The sequence below is a fragment of the Raphanus sativus genome, chromosome 5, assembly GCF_000801105.2.
Source record: "Raphanus sativus cultivar WK10039 chromosome 5, ASM80110v3, whole genome shotgun sequence".
NCBI lineage: Eukaryota > Viridiplantae > Streptophyta > Magnoliopsida > Brassicales > Brassicaceae > Raphanus > Raphanus sativus.
The window spans coordinates 1899020-1908314 of record NC_079515.1 but is presented as its reverse complement, the minus strand read 5'-3'; positions in this window follow the sequence as shown (position 1 = coordinate 1908314).

Below are 9295 nucleotides of genomic sequence, written 5' to 3'. Positions count from 1 at the left end.
GCAGATGTCTAGGGTTTTTGTGCTTTTTATATAGCGGTCTGGTTGCCCTAAATTTTGTATTTTCTATAAACTCCCCCAATGTCTTTAAAATATTTAAAATTACCCCGATGTTTCATTTTGATCAAAAAAAAAACTAGAACTCCCCCAATTCTTTTTTTTTTTAAATACATCTTTATTTATAAAATACAATTTTGCTTCACTCCTACACTGTCCACGTCGTCTTCAACGTCACTAATTCGGAAACCGCCGGGCTGACATGTGTCCTTCCTTTCAATACTCACCGTTTCATTTAGACTTGCTGTTACTGTTTTTGTTTTTGTTTGGTTATACGTTTGATTTTAAAAGGGCTTAGGAAAAACACAATTTTGTTTGGGTTCTAAGTTGGTTTTTCGTGGAAGCTCATTGGTCCAGTGGTTTGACAAATGATTCATTAATGCTTTTACATCAGGAAGTTTGAGTTTCAATTCTCAGAGAAGGTGGAATTACGCGAATTAACAGAGAAGTGGCTTAAAAGAGATCTGCAGCATGGCATAAGGAGTATCGGCTAGCATGGATCCGATAGGGCGGCTCAGGTGATGCAGTCAGACGTGAATCTTCATCAGTCATGTAGAATTGTCGGCTGTATAATCGTCTGTAATATTTCTCATACCTTGTAATAGCATAATATATCCAGCGTTAAAAAAATTGGCTTTAGTTTGGGACAATACTAATATAATCTTGCCCCTTTACAATTATTTTTTTTACGTGAGTGAAGCCGACTAGGTCTGGACATTTTAACATGGATCCGAAAATCTGAATCGGAACTGATCCCAAAATATTCGATCCGAAACCGAACTGGAACCAAAGAGAATCGAGCCGAATATACCCGAATCCGAAAAGAACCGACCCGATAAAAACCGATTTGTACCCGACTTAAAAACACGTATATCCAAAACTATGCTATTTTATATATGTATATTATTTTATGAGTTCGTTGAAATATCTTTTGTTAACAATATTTGTTATTATGTTGTAACATTTTTAAGTAATACGATGTTGTAAATTTAGAGTTTAAAAATGTTTTATTTTAATTATTAATAGTTTAGTTGAAGTTATTTTTAGAAAATTTTAGATATATATGACAAATATTGACTAAATATAGTATGTCATGTCTTTTTCAGATACTAAATACCTGAACCCGATCCGGACCTGATATGGACCCGAAAATTATGGAATTTTACAGGTTTTAGAATTATAGACCCGAACCGATCCGGACCTGACAAGACCCGACCTGGAGAAAAGGAGACAACATAGGTTCTAAACTCTTTGACCATCATCTTATGCTAGTGCTCGATGAAACTATACACTAAAATCAGATTTTCATTTTTTTTAATTTTTTTTTCAAAATCTGTTTTCAAAATCTGTGGGTTAACTCCTAAAATAATGAGTTTTCGGTAAATGCTCTATATACTGAAGTTTATACCCTTCACTTTTGTTTAAAAATTTAAAACCATATTTGACATTTGAATTATGTATTCTAAACTATCTTTCATGGTATATATATATATGTATATATCATTCTAATTTTTTTAATATTTAGTTTACTAAAATTTCATATATTGCCTAGATTAGTGGAATTAACATTATAAAATCTTCATTATATAGAGAAACATAGACAACAGAAGTTCTAAACTCTTTGACCATCATCTTATGTTAGTGCTCGACGAAACTATAAAATAAAATCAGATTTTCATATTTTTGAAAATTTTCCAAAATCCGTGGGTTAACTCCTTCTAAAATAATGAGTTTTCGATAAATGCTCTATATACTGAAATTTATATTCTTCACTTTAAAAAAAAAATTCAAACCACAATAGAAATCTGAATTAATGTATATACTAAACTATCTTTTATGGTATATAGGAATCACTATAATTTTTTAATATTTGTTTTACTAAAATTTCATATAGTGCCTATATTAGTGGAATTACCATTATAAAATCTTCATTACCTAGAGAAACGGAGACAACATAGGTTATAAACTCTTTGACCATCATCTTATGTTAGTGCTCGATGAAACTATACACTAAAATCAGATTGTCATATTTTTGATTTTTTTCCAAAATCCGTTGGTTAACACTTTCTAAAATAATGAGTTTTCGGTAAATGTTCTATATACTGAAGTTTATACTCTTCACTTTTATTTAAAATTTTCAAACCACATTTGACATCTGAATTAATGTATTCTAAACTATCTTTCATGGTATATAGGAATCATTCTAATTTTTAATATTTATTTTACTAAAATTTCATATATTGCCTATATTAGTGGAATTACCATTATAAAATCTCCATTATCTAGAGAAACAGAGAGAACAGAGGTTCTAAAGTCTTTGACCATCATCTTATGTTAGTGCTCGATTAAACTATACACTAAAATCAGATTTTTATATTTTTGAAAATTTTCCAAAATCCGTGGGTTAACCCCTTCTAAAATAATGAGTTTTCGGTAAATGCTCTATATACTCAAGTTTATACTCTTCACTTTTGTTTAAAATTTTCAAACCACATTCGACATATGAATTAATATATTCTAAACTATATTTCATGATATATAGGAATCATTATAATTTTTTAATATTTATTTTACTAAAATTTCATATATTGCCTATATTAGTGGAATTACCATTATAAAATCTTCATTATCTAGAGAAACGGAGACAAAAGAGGTTCTAAACAATTTGACCATCATCTTATGTTAGTGCTTGATGAAATTATACACTAAAATCAGATTTTCATATTTTTGAAAATTTTCCAAAATCCGTGGGGTAACCCCTTCTAAAATAATGAGTTTTCGGTAAATGCTCTATATACTGAAGTTTATATTCTTCACTCTTTGAAAAAAATTTCGCACCATATTCGACATCTGAATTAATGTATTCTAAACTATCAGTCATGGTATATAGGAATCATTCTAATTTTTTAATATTTATTTTACCAAAATTTTATATACTGCCTATATTAGTGAAATTACCATTATAAAATCTTCATTATCTAGAGAAACAGAGACAACAAATGTTCTAAACTCTTTGACCATCATCTTATGTTAGTGCTCGATGAAACTATACACTAAAACCAAATTTTCATTTTTTTTGAATTTTTTTCAAAATCCGTGGGTTAACCGCTTCTAAAATAATGAGTTTTCGGTAAATGCTCAATATACTGAAGTTTTTATTATTCACTTTTTTAAAAAAATTTCAAACCACATTCGACATCTGAATTAATGTATTCTAAACTATCAGTCATGGTATATAGGAATCATTCTAATTTTTTAATATTTAATTTACTAAAATTTCATATACTGCCTATATTCGTGGAATTACCCTTATAAAATCTTCATTATTTAGAGAAACAGAGACAACAGAGGTTCTAAACTCTTTGACGATCATCTTACGTTAGTGCTCGATGAAACTATACACTAAAATCAGATTTTCAAATTTTTGAAATTTTTCCAAAATCCGTGGGTTACCCCCCTTCTAAAATAATGAGTTTTCGGTAAATGCTCTATATACTGAAGTTATATTCTTCACTTTTAAAAAATAAATTAAAACCACATTCGACATCTGAATTAATGTATTCTAAACTATCAGTCATGGTATATAAGAATCATTCTAATTTTTCAATATTTAGTTTACTAAAATTTCATATATTACCTATATTAGTGAAATTACCATTATAAAATCTTCATTATATGGAGAAACGGAGACAACAGATGTTCTAAACTCTTTGAACATCATCTTATGTTAGTGCTCGATGAAACTATACACTAAAACCAGATTTTCATATTTTTAAGTTTTTTTTCCAAAATCCGTGTGTTAACCCCTTCTAAAATAAGGAGTTTTCGATAAATGGTCTATATACTGAAGTTTATATTCTTCACTTTTTTTAAAAAATTTCAAACCACATTCGACATCTGAATTAATGTATTCTAAACTATTAGTCATGGTATATATGAATCATTCTAATTTTTTAATATTTATTTTTCTAAAATTTCATATACTGCCTATATTAGTAGAATTACCATTAAAAATCTTCATTATCTAGAGAAACGGAGAAAACAGAGGTTCTAAACTCTTTGACCATCATCTTATGTTAGTGCTCGATGAAACTATACACTAAAATCAGATTTTCATATTTTTGAAAATTTTCCATAATCCGTGGGTAAACCCTTCTAAAATAACGAGTTTTCGTTAAATGCTCTGTATACCGAAGTTTATACTCTTCACTTTTGTTTAAAATTTTCAAACCACATTCGACATATGAATTAATGTATTCTAAACTATCTTTCATGGTATACAGGATCATTCTAATTTTTTAATATTTATTTTACTAAAATTTCATATATTACCTATATTAGTGGAATTACCTTTATAAAATCTTCATTATCCAGAGAAACGGAGACCACAGAGGTTCTAAACAATTTGACCATCATCTTATGATAGTGCTCGATGAAAATATACACTAAAATCAGATTTTCATATTTTTGAAATTTTCCAAAATCCGTAGATTAACCCTTCTAAAATAATGAGTTTTCGGTAAATGCTCTATATACTGAAGTTTATATTCTTCACTTTTTTTAATAAATTTCAAACCACATTAGACATCTGAATTAATGTATTCTAAACTATCAGTCATCGTATATAGGAATCATTCTAATTTTTTAATATTTATTTTAATAAAATTTCATATATTGCCTCTATTAGTGGAATTACCTTTATAAAATCTTCATTATCTAGAGAAACGAGACAACAGAGGTTCTAAATAATTTTTACCTTCGTCTTATGTTAGTGCTCGATGAAACTATACACTAAAATAAGATTTTAATATTTTTGAAAATTTTCCAAAATCCGTGGGTTAACCCCTTCTAAAATAATGAGTTTTCGGTAAATGTTCTATATACTGAAGTCTATATTCTTCACTTTTTAAAAAAAAATTTCAAACCACATTCGACATCTGAATTAATGTATTCTAAACTATCAATCATGGTATATAAGAATCATTCTAATTTTTTAATATTTAGTTTTACTAAAATTTCATATATTGCCTATATTAGTGGAATTACCATTATAAAATCTTCATTATCTAGAGAAAGAGAGATAACAGAGGTTCTAAACTCTTTGAACATCATCTTATGTTAGTGCTCGATGAAACTTTACACTAAAACCAGATTTTCATTTTTTTTAATTTTTTCCAAAATCCGTGGTTAACCCCTTCTAAAATAATGAGTTTTCGTAAATGGTCTATATACTGAAGTTTATATTCTTCACTTTTTTTTAAAAAAATTTCAAACCACATTCGACATCTGAATTAATGTATTCTAAACTATCTTTCATGGTATATAGGAATCATTCTAATTTTTTGTATTTATTTTACTAAAATTTCATATATTGCCTATATTAGTGGAATTACCTTTATAAATCTTCATTATCTAGAGAAACGAAGACAACAGAGGTTCTAAATAATTTTACCATCATCTTATGTTAGTGCTCGATGAAACTATACATTAAAATAGATTTTTATATATTTTTGAAAATTTTCCAAAATCCGTGGGTTAACCCCTTCTAAATAATGAGTTTTTGGTAAATGCTCTATATACTGAAGTTTATATTCTTCACTTTTTAAAAAAAATTCAAACCACATTTAGACATCTGAATTAATGTATTCTAAACTATCAGTCATGTGTATATAGGAATCATTCTAATTTTTTAATATTTATTTTACTAAAATTTCATATACTGGCATATTAGTGGAATTACCATTATAAAATCTTCATTATCTAGAGAAACAGAGACAACAGAGGTTCTAAACTCTTTGACCATCATCTTATTTTAGTGCTCGATGAAACTATACACTAAAATCAGATTTTCATATTTTTGAGTTTTTTCCAAAATCCGTGGGTTACCCCTTCTAAAATAATGAGTTTTCGGTAAATGCTCTATATACTGAAGTTTATAATTCTTCACTTTTGTTTAAAATTTTCAAACCACATTCGACATCTGAATTAATGTATTCTAAACTATCTTTCATGGTATATAGGAATAATTCTAATTTTTTAATATTTATTTTACTAAATTTCATATATTGCCTATATTAGTGGAATTACCATTATTAAATCTTCATTATCTAGAGAAACAGAGACAACAGAGGTTCTAAATTCTTTGACCTCATCTTATGCTAGTGCTCGATGAAACTATACACTAAAATCAGATTTTCATATTTTTGAAAATTTTCCAAAATCCGTGGGTTAACCCCTTCTAAAATAATGAGTTTTCGGTAAATGCTCTATATACTGAAGTTTATATTCTTCACTCTTTTTGAAAAAAAATTTCGCACCACATTCGACATTGAATTAATGTATTCTAAACTATCAGTCATGGTATATAGGAATCATTCTAATTTTTAATATTTATTTTACCCAAAATTTTATATACTACCTATATTAGTGAAATTACCGTTATAAAATCTTCATTATCTAGAGAAACAGAGACAACAGAGGTTCTAAACTCTTTGACCATCATCTTATGTTAGTGCTCGATGAAACTTATACACTAAAAACCAAATTTTCATTTTTTGAATTTTTTTTTTCAAAAATCGTGGGGTTAACGTATTCTAAACTATCAGTCATGGTATATAAGGAATCATTTCTAATTTTTAATATTTATTTTACTGAAATTTCATATAGTGCCATATTAGTGGAATTACCATTATAAAATCTCCATTATCTAGAGAAACAGAGACAACAAATGGTTCTAAACTCTTTGACCATCATCTTATGTTAGTGCTCGATGAAACTATACACTAAAATCAGATTTTCATATATTTTTGAAATTTTCCAAATCCGGTGTGTTAACCCTTCTAAAATAATGAGTTTTTCGGTAAATGCTCTATATACTGAAGTTTATCTTCTTCACTTTTTTAAAAAAAATCAAACCACATTCGACATCTGAATTAATGTATTCTAAACTATCAGTCATGGTATATAGGAAGCATTCTAATTTTTTAATATTCATTTTTCTATAATTTCAATATATTGCATATATTAGTGGAATTAGCATTATAAAATCTTCATTATCTAGAGAAACGGAGACAACAGAGGTTCTAAACTCTTTGACCATCATCTTATGTTAGTGCTCGATGAAACTATACACTAAATCAGATTTTCATATTTTTGAAAATTTTCCAAAATCCGTGGGTAAACCCCTTCTAAAATAATGAGTTATCTTTAAATGCTCTATATACTGAAGTTTATACTCTTCACTTTTAAAAAATTATTTCAAACCACATTTGACATATGAATTAACGTATTCTAAACTATCTTTCATGGTATATAGGAATCATTCTAATTTTTTTAATATTTATTTTACTAAAATTTCATTTATTGCCTATATTAGTGGAATTACCATTATAAAATCTTCATTATCTAGAGAAACGGAGACAACAGATGTTCTAAAATTTTTGACCATCATCTTATGTTAGTGCTCGATGAAACTATATATTAAAATCAGATTTTAATATTATTGAAATTTTCCAAAATCCGTGGGTTAACCCCTTCTAAAAAAATGAGTTTTCGGTAAATGCTCTATATACTGAAGTTTATGTTCTTCACTTTTAAAAAAAAAATTCAAACCACATTTGACATCTGAATTAATGTACTCTAAACTATCAGTCATGGTATATATAAATCATACTCATTTTTTGATATTTAATTTACTAAAATTTCATATACTGCCTATATTAGTGGAATTACCATTATAAAATCTTTATTATCTAGAGAAACAGAGACAACAGAGGTTCTAAACTCTTTGACCATCATCTTATGTTAGTGCTCGATGAAACTATACACTAAAATCAGATTTTCATATTTTTGAAATTTTCCAAAATCTGTGGGTAAACCCCTTCTAAAATAATGAGTTTTAGGTAAATGCTCTATATACTGAAGTTTATATTCTTCACTTTTTAAAAAAAAATTTCAAACCACATTCGACATCTGAATTAATGTATTCTAAACCATCAGTCATGGTATATAGGAATCATTCTAATTTTTTAATATTTATTTTACAAAAATTTCATATATTGCCTATATTAGTGGAATTACCATTATAAAATCTTCATTATCTAGAGAAACGGAGACAACAGAGGTTCTAAAATCTTTGACCATCATCTTATGTTAATGCTCGATGAAACTATACACTAAAATCAGATTTTCATATTTTTGAAATTTTTCCAAAATCCGTGGGTTAACACCTTCTAAAATAATGAGTTTTCGGTAAATGCTCTATATACTGAAGTTTATACTCTTTACTTTTGTTATAATTTTCAAACCACATTCGACATGTGAATCAATGTATTCTAAACTATCTTTCATGGTATATAGGAATCATTCTAACTTTTTAATATTTATTTTACTTAAATTTCATATATTGCCTATATTAGTGGAATTACCATTATAAAATCTTTATTATCTAGAGAAACAGAGACAACAGAGGTTCTAAACTCTTTGACCATCATCTTATGTTAGTGCTCGATGAAACTATACACTAAAATCAGATTTTCATATTTTTGAAATTTTTCCAAAATCCGTGGGTTAACCCCTTCTAAAATAATGAGTTTTCAGTAAATGCTCTATATACTGAAGTTTATATTCTTCACTTAAAAAAAAAAATTCAAACCACATTCGATATCTGAATTAATGTATTCTAACTATCAGTCATGGTATATATGAATTATTCTAATTTTTTAATATTTAATTTACTAAAATTTCATATACTGCCTATATTAGTGGAATTACCATTATAAAATCTTTATTATCTAGAGAAACAGAGACAACAGAGGTTCTAAACTCTTTGACCATCATCTTTATGTTAGTGCTCGATGAAACTATACACTAAAATCAGATTTTCATATCTTTGAAAATTTTCCAAAATCGGTGGGTAAACCCCTTCTAAAATAATGAGTTTTCGGTAAATGCTCTATATACTGAAGTTTATCTTCTTCACTTTTAAAAAAAAAATTCAAACCACATTCGACATCTGAATTAATGTATTCTAAACTATCAGTCATGGTATTATAGGAATCATTCTAATTTTTTTAATATTCATTTTTCTATAATTTCATATATTGCATATATAGTGGAATTACCATTATAAAAATCTTCATTATCTAGAGAAACGGAGACAACAGATGTTCTAAACTCTTTGACCATCATCTTATGTTAGTGCTCGATGAAACTATACACTAAAATCAGATTTTCATATTTT